We start from the raw sequence: 13,313 nt of genomic DNA on the forward strand, positions 1-13,313 counted from the left end.
AACGTGAACTAGATACATTCTTGTTCGTTTATTATAAAGTTCCATCTTCTTGATTCAAATCATCAAGCGATGTATCCATCGCATCAAATCATCATACTCGTGTTTAGCTTTAAGTGGGAAAGAGTTAACTATTCAAATCATCGCTCCAAAAAGAATATGGATTCGATGGTATTTGTGTGTGTGTGTGTGTGTGTGTGTGTGTGTGTGTGTGTGTGTGTGTGTGTGTGTGTGTGCAAATTTATGGGAATCTTGTGACTCCATCATCCGATATGTCTGATTATGCTCTGTTTACAAAAGCATGTAGTTTAGGTGCCTATATAATTTGACATTGTATGCAACACATATCCGATGATATATTTAGACCCCCCCCCCCCCACCCCCTGCCTCCCTCCAGGATCTCTGTTTTCCAACTTTAAGCACAAATCAAAATTATTCATGTATTCATCTATCTTCGATCATCCAACTTCTGTCACCGGAGTTTCGTATTTAAGCGTTGCGGAATCTAATGACAATTTGACGATTCGACAACGGAGGTGAGGATACACTCTGAATTCTCCCCCACTCTACCCCATCCTACCCCACTCCCTTTACCCCCTCTGCCAATAATATTCTGTATCAGCATCTCATTCTGTGAGTTCTCTACTTCTTCTGCTTCTTCCTCTTCCTCTTCTTTTTCAGCAGGAATAGAAAACAATAATTAGTATTATGTTTCGCATTCACAAAACACATGCTGGTCATCTTTTCTCTAAGCACCTCACATAAAAAAACAATCATAAATGTCTTAATAAATATATGTTTTCACAGCCGTCTTGAAAGGATCAAGGAAAGATAGTCTCCTAATTGTAAAGGGGATGTGAACTCCAAAGTGTGGGAGGTAACGATGTAAAGTCTTGGTTACCAGGGTTACGGTTTGTTTGGTTTTTTTTTTGTGTTGACTGAAAGATGATCGAAGAGTGCGTGTTGGAATGTGCTGATGAATAAGAAAGGAGAGAGGCAGCCTGTATGCACTGACAAAACATAGCATCATGTGATGTTATATTCCTTATCCCTAGTCAAGAAGAATATCATGTTGTCACCACATTGTGTATAGCTGCCCCTGAAAGTGACCTTTGAACCCCAGACGACCCTTTCACTTCTAATCTGTTATGAACGCTACCAGACTTGATAACAGTTTTCCGTTCTATGTTTTTATTTTGTTTTCTCTTGGTTTTATTTCGTTTTCCTTGTTATTGTTTTCCATTGCGTCATGTTTAACGTAGGAAAGCAACGCTTTGGGGGGAAAGAATTTTATTGTTATCCTGTTTTTGTTATATCATTCGTTTTGTTTATAAATATTACAACTGCATGTCAATGCTTAAAAGCCCCATTGATGATGATAGTAATAATTGCATTGATATTAATATAGGTTTTCCCGGCCAATTTCGCACTTTTGTCAGTCCATTTGATAAAAGGTTCATTCAATTTAGCGAAAATCCTCGTCACTGCACATTCTGTCATTCAAAATTGCAAGTTGGTCGTTCAATTTAGCATTTCGATCAATGAAATTTGCACATGTGCCATTCGAATTCGTAAAACGAGCATTCAAATTGGCACGTGCTCTTCAGTCATTCAAATTCGCCAACACTGGCCGAAAGGGGTATTTCAGTCATTCAATTTCGCGTATGGGCAGTCAAATTCCTAACATGTTCATTCAAATTAACGTCATGTTATTTCTCTTTTGAAAAGGTGATAACATTTAAACGCGTATTTCTATGTGACTTTTTGTTTCATCCACGCACTGTTAAGCAGTAAAAGTATCATATTTTTTACCATACATAACTCGGGTTTGTTGTTCTGTAACGCCCCTTTTCTTTCATACATGTCATTTTAGGCCTACATGTACCAATACTAACTTCATCTTCTTGCAGTCATGACAGCACAAATTAGATACAGACGTATTTCTCAAGAAGACAGAAAAAGAATTATAGAAACATTTGATGATCATAACCTTGACTTCCTAGAACTGGCCGACACACTCGGAATAAAGCACTCAACGGCCAGATAAGTTGTGGCCACATGATGCACTAAATCTTCGGACTGGAAGAATCACTAAGCACATTGAAGAAAAAAAAAAAACCTGTTGCCAAAATCTTTCAAATAAGTACGAAAATATGAAATGTAATGACGCTTGCAAAACAGTAACTGTGTTGACAAAAAAAAAATAAAGAAAGAACCAAAGCATAAACATGCGTGCTAAATTGACTGCAAAAGATGTTAAATTGGATGCCCAAAAATGAATTTGAATGAACGAGTGCGGCATGTCCGTGATCACGTGACTATATCATTCTAAATTGAATGAACGAATAACGAAATGGTGCTAGTTTTACGAATTTCAATTGAAAAAGTGTTAATTAGAATGACGCTAAAGGTAATTTGAATGCTCCAAAATGAATTTGAATGAAGAGATCATAAAATTGAACTACCGAACATGTCATCTACGCTAAATTTTGCTAAATTGAATGCAGCAATTAGGAATTGGACTGACACAAGTACGAAATTGGCCGGGAAAACCTATAATAATGATAAAAAAAGTGAAAATAATGTTTATGCTTGCAGTTACACAACTTGGATCTATAGCTATCAAAATGGACAAGAATCCATCGATATAGCAGGAACCGATACAGCTGACACGGATTATTCTATTCTGTCTTCATCGTACTTTTCCAAGAGAACATAATTATCGTGAAATTGTTTTAAAAAAGTGAAAGTCATTAATGTATGGAGGCATCGCTGAGTCCCGAGAGTAAATTGTGCTTTTCAACTGACGGCCTCCCCCTCCCCAATTAAATTGTTGAGAATTTATTTATCTTATGTGTACTATAATGGTATTGTGCGTATATATGTAAATACACCTGTATAAATATATAATATATCACTCTATAGGTGACCCTGCATCACAAAACCAACAAAAAGTCGCCAGACATGGATTTTCAGTTAAGAGCAGATTCTGAAAGAACAGAGTCTAAGCTTTAAAATGATGTACAACTCAATTCAAATGGACTCTCCTAACCTATCTAAATATTGGAAAGAAAGGACACATTCTGGAAAGTGTGAATTGAGAAAACAGGCTTTGAAGTACAGGGTCTATTCAAGCAATTAATCTTTACCAAGCCGTGCTAGCTGTGGGATGAATGGAACTAAAAACAGGATGTTGGCCACCAGAGCAACATCAATAAAAGGATCATCAGATTAAGCTGAAATTGAGCATGCTTTATTAAGACATTCTGTAAATTATCAAAGCCAACTTTCAATGCATCAGCATCATTCTTTCCAAAGTTATTGGAGTTGAAAGTGAAGAGTATCGACAGCGTTTTTAGGAGATGAAAAGAGGGCTCTGTGAGAAACACCTGATCACACTATTCCACCAAAAAGTGTTTGAGGAAAAACTCCTGAAAACACAAGTTCCTGGTTGTTTTATGATCCCAAACTTTAACATAATGTAGAAGAAGACTTGCTCTTTCAGAAATTATGAAAAGATCGGTTAGGTTGACCCATTTCACCTATTTTCAGTCCTCACACAAAATCACTGCGTGCGACTTTTTGTTCGTTTTGTGATGCACGGTCACATAGAGTCTTCCTTGCAAGGAGAAGCCAGTTCACGGTTGCAATCTGAGCATGTACAGATAAAGGTCATATTCTTCTCTTTAAATTGGTTCTTAATCTAGGTATTGAAAAACTGGATAGTTCTTGAGAGGAGTTATAAAATGCAATAAATGCTAATGTATGAACCAGGTGCATATGCAAATGTATACGGGAGATTGTGTATTCTTTTCAACTAAATTACCAAAAGACACTTATGAAGTACAGCGTGTAATTTCATGTAAATTGACACTTTCTGCCTGGCTGTTTTCATCTGCCCTACTAACAGATCATTCCAGCTTTTGTATAAAAGTCCGTGGTTCCAGCGATCATTGCAGATTGGTTCTAACTGTGAACGGGCTTATTTAACATCAATGTTGACAAGAAATTTGTCAAGTAAGACCCAGATCGGAAGGTACCCCCTCGGCCGGCGAGCATGAGTGAAAACTCGGTTTCACAACTTCGACAGGTCGCCCCCGCCACTCATAAAGGCCACCCCGAACTGAACTAAGCGAGTCCCACGCTTGAACTCATCCCGATTCGAACTGGCCAAGTACTCCAAGCATCGCCTTGGAGATTTCCACCTCTGTTTTTCAAACGCGATTGAGTTACCGTCAAGTGCTTCCCGTCTACAACTCCATTGCCGAATTCACCGCTCACTAATCGCTCTCACCCATGGTAAACCTGATTTTGTTAATTGATTCTCGAAGCTGCGAGGTCATTTTATATTTCGAGTACTCGTGGGAAGTCCTACTATTTTCCTTGTGCATTTTCCGGTGACGCTATGCCTGCGGTAATTTCCCCGATGCCCGGTGGTCCTCTCAAGCGTGCTATTACAAATGCAAATATTCATGTCAGATTATTTCCGTGGACCGCCCTATCTTACATGGTGCTATAATGTCGGCACAGCTTTAAGAAAAAGGAAAGGAAAGTATGGGTGTATTAAAGGTCCCTGTCGCTGTTCTTTTTTTTTTTTTTTGCACTCCATTATTTTATACCCAGCATCCAGATCCCATGACATCCAGCAGCATCAAAAAAAAGTTTCCTTTCTATGGATTAATTAAATTGATTATAAACGAATTGTTAAAAAGGAATTTCAGCTAAAACTGATTAAAATTTAATGTACACATGTGGTGCTCTTTTTAATAACATGAAGTTAAGGGGGTTCACGACTTGCGTACACGCCGCGACGTTTTCCCAAAAGGGAAATTCTCTTTTTATTTAGGATGTGTAATGAGACATCTGCTTTTAAGACTGCCGGCCGAGTTCATGAAAAATGAAAGCTACTGAAAACAAAATATCAAAAAAAAAAAAAAAAGAACTGCTCCGGAAAGCTATTCTCGTGTCCACGTTCACTTTCATGCTTGGACGACAATACTTTCCTATAGCAATTTCAACCTCAAGTGGGCAAGCGGAAAAATTTCCAGAAATTGAACTCTTTTATTATTCATAGGTTTTTCTCTGCCTGCCTAATCACAGACCTACATTAAATCTAGTCGACCTGTTTGAACACATTAGAAGCACGCGACTGTATAACGCTTGTCGACCCTTGCTTTAAAAAGTAAATTCCAGACCAGTTAAAGGTTAGTCTGGAAAAAAAATTATATCATATAATAAGCAAAACGCCGAAAATTCGGTCAATATCTTTAGAATGATTGAAGTCTTATAATCATGAAGTTTATTAAGTTATTAGGTACTAAGGTGCAATACAGTTCTTGAACAGTCAATTTGAATATGCAAATGAGTCAGTTGATGATGTCACCGCCTCACTATTGCCATTATATTTTGTTCACAAAATCTTGAATATTCGAGTTATGCCCCTGTCACAATTCTAGTTTATCTAGGTGATCATTATTCTGAAGTTGTTTAGCCATAAATATGTAACATAACATAACATTTCACATTGTATTTTATGCAGCATTATATTTTACACTCTGGTAGAAGGAAATTGATTGTTCGTCAGTCTTTGTTTTTTGTGTGAGTGTAAACAATCAATTTATTGTGATGCAATGACATCATCAGCTCATCATTTGCGCATTCATATTGACTGCTTTGGAACAGTTTAGAAAAACATGAATAAAAAAAAACACAATTTCATAAGTGACATGTCCTAATCTGTATTTGATTTTGATGAAATCTTCACGGTTGTCATTATAGAATTGTACATCAATAAATATATTTTCCAGACTAACTTTTCACTGGTCCTGAGTTGTCCTTTAACAACGACCTCCCAGATCATTTGCATTTTGAGGAGGTATTATATTATCATAATTATCATTGTCGTTTGGGTGTAGAGGCTAATTTGAAATTTACTGCTCAGCCACGAGGATGGTAACAGTTCATTATTCCAAAGTTTCGTAATTTCGAAGATTAAATAAGGTTCCTTTATCCCAAAGTTTGTTAATTCGGAAGTAGGATAAGGTTATTTTATTTTCCGCAGGTAAAAACCGAAGCTGAAAAATAAAGGTTCGTTGTTTGACGGTTCGCTAAACTGATAACGAAATAAGGTTCTTTTCTTCTTTTCTTTTCAATTCGGATTGAAGGCCGTGTCACACCTTTCCGGGCAAGCCTTGCGTGCGACTTGCGAAGAACATTTTTTACTACCCGGAGATCCCCGCAGATGACTCGCACGTGACAGTACCTAGCACGTATCTCACCCGTAATCGCCCGGACGTGCAAATCTTATTACCCGCAACCATGTTTAGGCCCTGTCACACCTTTCCGGGCAAGCTACACGGGCTTGCTGCGTGTGGGGACTTTCCAGCATACCGGACAATTTCTGAGGGCGGACAAGGATTTGAGTGAGTCAGTGCATGTGCCTTACTTGCTGGACGCGTTCTACTTTAGTTCTACTTGTTGTTGTTGTTGTTGTTTTTGTATTTGAGGCGCGTCATTCAAATATGAATATTTACGCCTTTATCTTTATAATATAATTATTTTACATATAATAAATCAATAAAAATTATAACTTTTTACTATCATTTTTATGCGCGCTATGTGTCTGCTGTTATACGGTTGGGACAAATAAGTTCTGGTGCATGCTGATGGCAAACTCTGATCAGCCCGGCTCGTTACATTGAGCAGGCTTCTCGGTCGCGCACACAGACCTAGATCCCTCATTTGCCGCACTCAGGACCCTCTGCCCAACGCATATATGGTGCACAAGCAGACTCCCGAATACGATATATAAACATCAAAATTATAATATTATTTCATATATACTTTCCATGAAATAAACATATGATTTACAATAATTCATTTTTTTTTCATTATGTAATAAGCAAACATCCGGTTGTGCAGTGTGCAAATCTAAATTAAATAAAACTCAAAAGATAATTATCTGTATAACTCTAGAAGACTTATATAAGTCTTTTAGAAAACCTTCTTGTTCTCTTCACATATGAGATTAATGCCCTCAAATGATCAACATTTTTTGTGGATAATACTTTTCTGATATCCCGTTGATCTTTGCCTCCAATGTCTGCGATCAACATGGCTCTCTCTATCAAATATTTCGGACAATCATATAAAAAATGGCTTAAATTTTCCTTTTCGGGGCAATAGGGGCACTTGCCTGTTTCATGCAAATTTACTTTCCACTTATCATAATTCAGTCCAATATTACCCATACGGACTTGATGAATAAGTATTTGTTCTTTCCTGTTTTTTAATCTGCATTCATATTTTCCACTTACATACTTCTGTACTTCTTTTAAAGGGGACTGTGTTTCTTCCCATCTTTTTTGCCACTTCTTGTTAAAATAACTACTCAAAACACATTTAACTTCCATCTTGTTGAGTCCATTATTGATTCCGATATGTTTCTCTTGTAGGGCTGTTTTTGCCGCTTTATCTACTGTCTCATTGCCCGTGATGCCACAGTGGCCGGGCACCCATTCAAAGTGTACTATCATACCCCTGAACAGCAGGTGCATCGAAAGAACGTGTATTTCTTTCACAAAAGCATCTTCGAATTTACATGTTTCAAGGGCCCGGAGAGCACTTAAACTGTCAGTAAAAATTACTACTCCTGTATACACATTACTAAGTTGTCTCAACCAGGTTAATGCCATAAAAATTGCAGCAAGTTCCGACCTATATGATGACGTGAAATCCTGCAGTCTTTTCGATTCACTGTATTTGTAATAGGGTGCGAAAAAAGCAGCTCCCACTATGCCTGTTTGACTTCTGGATCCGTCCGTGTATACATGCAAGTAGTGACTCCACTTCTTTTGTGTAATTTCTAAACTCATTTGATTTTGAAACAATGGATTATCTGACTTCGATATTAATCCACTTAACTCAGTTGAGACATTCACTTTTGGGATTTGCCAAAGTGGGATAGTTAAAGGAGTTACCTGCTCAACAGGCATATCGAGGTAGACTTCCTCTTTCATCTGCTTTATCCTGTTTCCAAAGGAGTTACTTGAACAAGTTTTGTTATCATAAAATCTATATTGCCAACAGTCCCCTACATCTTCCAGCAAGGGGTGGTCGGGAGTTGTTTCAATTCTCTTGATATACCTTGCACTCAGCAATTTTCTCCGCATATCTAAGGGCATCTCTCCTGACTCTGTTTGGAGAGTTCTCAGGGAGGTTCCGACTTTGCTACCCAAACATATTGTCAGAGCCTGATATTGAACTGAATTGAGTATATTTTTGACAAAATCAGATGCCGAGTCATATGCTTCACATGCATAATCCAATAAAGAAAGAATAAGGGATTTATAAACTGTTATCAAATCCTTTATTCCACCACTCCATTTTACATATGCCAAACATTTAAGTATATTTATTTTCTTTTTACTTCTACATGCTACGTCTTGTATATGAGATTTCCACGTTAACCTCTTGTCTAAAATAACTCCGAGATATCGGTGTTCTTTTCTCTGAATAAGTGGTTGTTTGTCTAGATAGAGTAAAATGGGCTCTTCTTTGTTGGATCTTGAAAACAGTATTGGCACTGTTTTGGGGGATGAGATGAGCATGCCCCATCTTTTGAACCACTCGTTAAGTATATTCAAGTATTCTTGTAAGCATAACACAACCTCGGTGATGTCGTTACCTGATTGCCATATTACGCAATCGTCGGCGTATAATAGGACTTTGGGGTTAGGCCCAACTGGAATATCCCTGAGCATCAGGTTGAACAGAATGGGGCTCAAAGGGCTTCCTTGGGGTAATCCGTTAACCATCTCCATTGTTTCAGATAATGCATTGCCCACACGCACCTGAAAGGTGCGCTTTGACAGCATGTTTGCTATAAAATGTAGCAAATTCCCTCGAATGTTTGCCTTCCACAGTTTGACCAGGACGGCTTCGGGCCACAGTCTATCATATGCTTTAACTAGATCAATAAATACTGCGACTGTTTTAATACTCACTTTCAAATTTTTCTGTATTTCATTTTCCAGGTGAATTATATTATCCACACAGCTTCTGCCTTTACGGAATCCACTCTGTATCGGAGATAATAAATCATTCTTTTCCACCAAGAAGTTTATCCTCTCTTTAACCATAATTTCCATAATTTTCATAAAACAGGGTAATAATGTAATTGGTCGGTAAGAACTCAATTCTGTGGGGGGTTTATTTGCTTTCAGGATTGGGATCAAAATTGAGTGTTTGCATGCTTGTGGTATAAGACCAGTTTCCCAAATTCGATTGTAAATTAACAGTAAAAGTTCTTTAGAATGTATGGGCATGTTGCAATAAACCTCATATCCTATTCCATCCAATCCAGGCGTTGTGCCTTTTCTTGAACTAAGTGCTCTCTCTAATTCCCGGAACTGAAAAGGTTCATTATAAACTAATTCACGACTGCTGTCAGAATCTGTCCTCACCGATCCCCAAACTTCACATATATCCTTATAATTCTCATCATTTTCCTCTTTCCCGCCTACACTACCGAAATATTTTCCTAAAACATGTGCTTTGCATTTATCGTTGATAATAATGTCCTCTTCGGAGTGTAAAGCAGGCATGTTTTTTTGTTTCACAGGTATTCCGTTTAACCTCTTTATTGTTTGCCATACCTTTGAAACTGAGGAGAAGCGGTTTAGTTTCGCACTGAAGGACTGCCAGTAGTCGTGTTTGGCTTTACGGATGGTCCTCTGGGCTTCTGCTTTCCTTTGTATGAATTCGTTTTGCAAAGCCTTTGACCATTGTCTCCTTAACTTTCTCTGTATTTTGTTTCTCTGTTTTATTTTGTCCGTACAATCCTTCGTCCACCATGGGACAGGGTTGCGCTTTGTGTCTTTTGGGCGGTAGCTTGATATTCCTAATATTTTGGTTAAGCGTACCATAAATTCTTCAAACAACGTTGTTGAAGAGGCGTCTTTCTCGAATTTGTCAACACAATCAACAGTTAACTGATCATTACATAAGGAGGCAAATTTCTTCCAGTTGATCTTTCTGAAAGATTGGTTTTCGCCTCCTGTGTTGATTTCACGTAAATGAAAAGGATTTGCGCTAATGTATAACTGAGTGCATACTACATAATGATCACTTCCAAGTGATTCTGTTAACACTTGCCACATGCATTTACCGGCCAGGGTTGCCGATGTGATAGACAGATCTAAACAAGATGTCTTGCCGGTGTGACTATCCAGTCTTGTTCCAGAACCATCATTTAAAACAACTAAGTTATTACACATCATAAACTTTTCAAGTAATTTACCGTTGAGATCTGTTCGTAAACTACCCCATAATACATTATGAGAATTAAAATCACCGACTATCAATACTTTCGATACATCTCTCACCTTCGAAAGTAACATGTTCAGAGTATCATCATTCAATTTCTTGCAAGGATTATAATAATTCACTACCGACAACACATAATCGTCCAAATATATATCAATCAGTTGCATCTCTATTTCTTCGTAAATTCGAACCTCCTCAAAACTTACTGAGTCATGAACGTATATAGTTACCCCTCCACCACGTTGTCCATTTTTTCTGTTTCTTGACAGTGTGGTGTATTGGGGAATATTTAACTCAGTATTTTCCGCAAACCAAGATTCTTGTATACATATCAAATGAATTACTCCTACATGTTCAGAATTTATATATCTAATCAATTCCCCTCCATGAGCATTCATCCCTTGGGCGTTCCACTGGAGAATGACCAGCGCAGTCATGAAAAGGTTTCTGTTTAACTGCTGCATTTTGATCTTTCGATCAATACCTGTTCCACAAGAGAACGAATGAGTGCGAGTATCTCTGGTTCCGTTTGTTCACTTACGAAAATTAGAACAATTTTGACCACAAAGGAAATTATTTCCTCGTTTGAAGCATTCACAAGAAAGTTACTTCCAGGTGGATTTCCTTTTTGTTCCGTTTTGTCAGTAGTTGAGTTCGATGTTTGGCTTTCCACTACATTACCCTTATTTGTATCTGTTTTTCTGTCTGTTCCCACCATCAGATTGCTGATAGTTTCAACAGCTTGGCTTACAGTACTGGAAGGGAGAGATGGGAGAATGCGTGGCGCCGTTTGTTTCTGTGGTTTTGTTCTTGCCAACCCTTCGGCACCGGCTACCGGCAGATTGCCACTATTGGTTGCCATGGTTGCCGCTGAGGCGTAGCTCACTCGATTGGGAAGAGGAGTTTTCTGTGTCTTTTCTTTTGTTTGTTCTTCTTTTGCCCGATACGTTCTTGCGGCCTCGGCGTATGACAAACTATGTACCGTCTTTAGCTTTTGTATTTCTTTCGCTCTCTTTATCATCTTACATCCATTGTAAGCCGCCGAGTGGTCGTCGCCACAGTTAACACATTTGGGATTTTCTTTTCTGGGACATTCCTCAAAAGAGTGAGATTCCCCACATCTGACACATCGGGTCTTTGAACGGCAGTTGGCTGCCGTATGACCGTGACGCTGACACTTAAAGCATCTTACAACAGGTGGAATCCACTGTTTTACATTAAATGATTGAAAGCAGAGAATTACCTCTTCAGGGATTTGTTTTGAGTCAAATGTTAAAATGACACTGCGTGTTGGGGTGTAGAAAGTATCTTTCTTTTCCTGGTTGTAGGTTTTTCTAGTTATTCTCTTTACATTAATCACTTTTTGTCTTTTTAGTTCTGACTTGATCTCTTCCTCTCCCATTTCAATGGGTACCCCTGAGATAACTCCTTTGGCGCTCTGATGCTTTTGTGTTTTGACCGGGACATTACCGATTTGCTGAATATCGGAAATTTGTCTGAGTTGTTTTTCGTTGCGGCATTTAACTAAGATTCCTGCGTTCATACTTTTCATGAATTCTGGCGGGCTTCCTGACACGTTTTGGATTGATTTGGCAATTACCAGTAAACTTATGTTGCGAAGAGACTTGGAACGCTCGATGGGGGTAATAAACACTTTCAGATCTGGAGGATTTGCTTTTGGCGTACGAAAGACGTTTTCGTAATTGTCATAGTCCGTTTCGGAATCTGTGGAATTTGACATAGAGTCCCTTTTGGTGCTTATCTCTTCCACCGTACTTGAGCCTTCTCTGTACTTTCGTTTCTTACGCCTGCCTGAAACAACTCTGTAATCTTCTTCATGAACTTTATCATAGCTAGTGTCGCTGTCTGTCCCCTTGGGGTCAAAAGCCCCTTTGGGGTCTACAGCTCTATCGTATTCTCGTGAGGCGGCAGCCACCGCCATGGTTTCACAAGACGCCAAATGGCGGGAAAGTTGAGTTATATCTATATTGGTGCGAAGTGCGAAATTCCGGATGTTTGCTTACCTTAAAACTGTTCGACGGCGTGCTTCTAGAAAGACGTATATTCCATATGCCTCAACTATGCCCCAAAAACATGCAAAGTGAGTCCAAAATATCAAAATATCAAAATTATCCAAATAACAGAGATTCCAAGTTCGGAGCTAGAGGTGGACACGTCCGGCGTCCGTGACCACCGCTTGGTCAACCTGTCATCCTTGCTGCAGGGGCCATGCTAATCTTCTCTGTATCGTTCCAATTTTAATATTCGTGTTCAAGATTTCTCTTGTCCACTTGCGGGTATATTGTGTGACCTGTGTGCCAGGCGCTTGGGAACTGACAACTCAGTGAAGGAATTCCTCTGAAGGAATGGCAGAAGTCCCACAGAATTTCATTATCTTAGCCGCATACGGGGACTGCGATGTACCTGCGTGGGAGTTGCCTGCGAGGTGCTGCCGCTAAGGGCTTCCTACTGGCGTTCTGCGTGGACCTCTGCGGGGCAATCCCCGCGACTCACCCGGAAAAAGTTTTGGTCACGCTCAACACTTGGCTGCGGGTAAATAGGACTTGCGTGCGCACCTCCGGGCAACTACGGGCGAGATACGCGCTAGGTACTGTCAGGTGCTGACCAACTGCGGAGAGCTCCGGATAGCACATGTTTCCCGCTAGTCAACCCGTAAAACTTCCCCAGATACGGTATGACAAGGCTTTGAGCATGCTCAAAACTTGTTACGAGTGAGTCGTGGGGGTTCGCTCGCAGAGGTACACGCAGAACACCAGTAGGAGACCCTTATCGGCAGCACCTCGCAGGCAACTCCAACGCAGGTACTTCGCAGTACCCGTAAGTCGCTCGTAACAGAAAACGGATCGGTTTCAAAGCTCTCACGCAGGTCACACGGAATACACGCAAGTAGAAGGTAAGTAGCACGCGTCTAGCATGTAAGACACAAGTGCGAAACTCGCAAACATTCTTGTCCGCCCGTGGAAAATTCT

At 39.4% G+C, this 13,313-nt stretch overlaps 1 pseudogene; it reads right to left on the reverse strand.

Annotated features, from left to right (window-relative positions):
* Positions 1-12,530: 12,530 nt before the first annotated feature.
* Positions 12,531-12,614, reverse strand: LOC139734750 (U6 spliceosomal RNA; annotated as a pseudogene).
* Between the last annotated feature and the right edge of the window lie 699 nt (positions 12,615-13,313).

This window comes from Diadema antillarum, unplaced genomic scaffold (genome assembly GCF_040938485.1).
Source record: "Diadema antillarum isolate AM-2024a unplaced genomic scaffold, OU_Dant_1.0 scf00000026, whole genome shotgun sequence".
Classification (NCBI taxonomy): Eukaryota; Metazoa; Echinodermata; class Echinoidea; order Diadematoida; family Diadematidae; genus Diadema; species Diadema antillarum.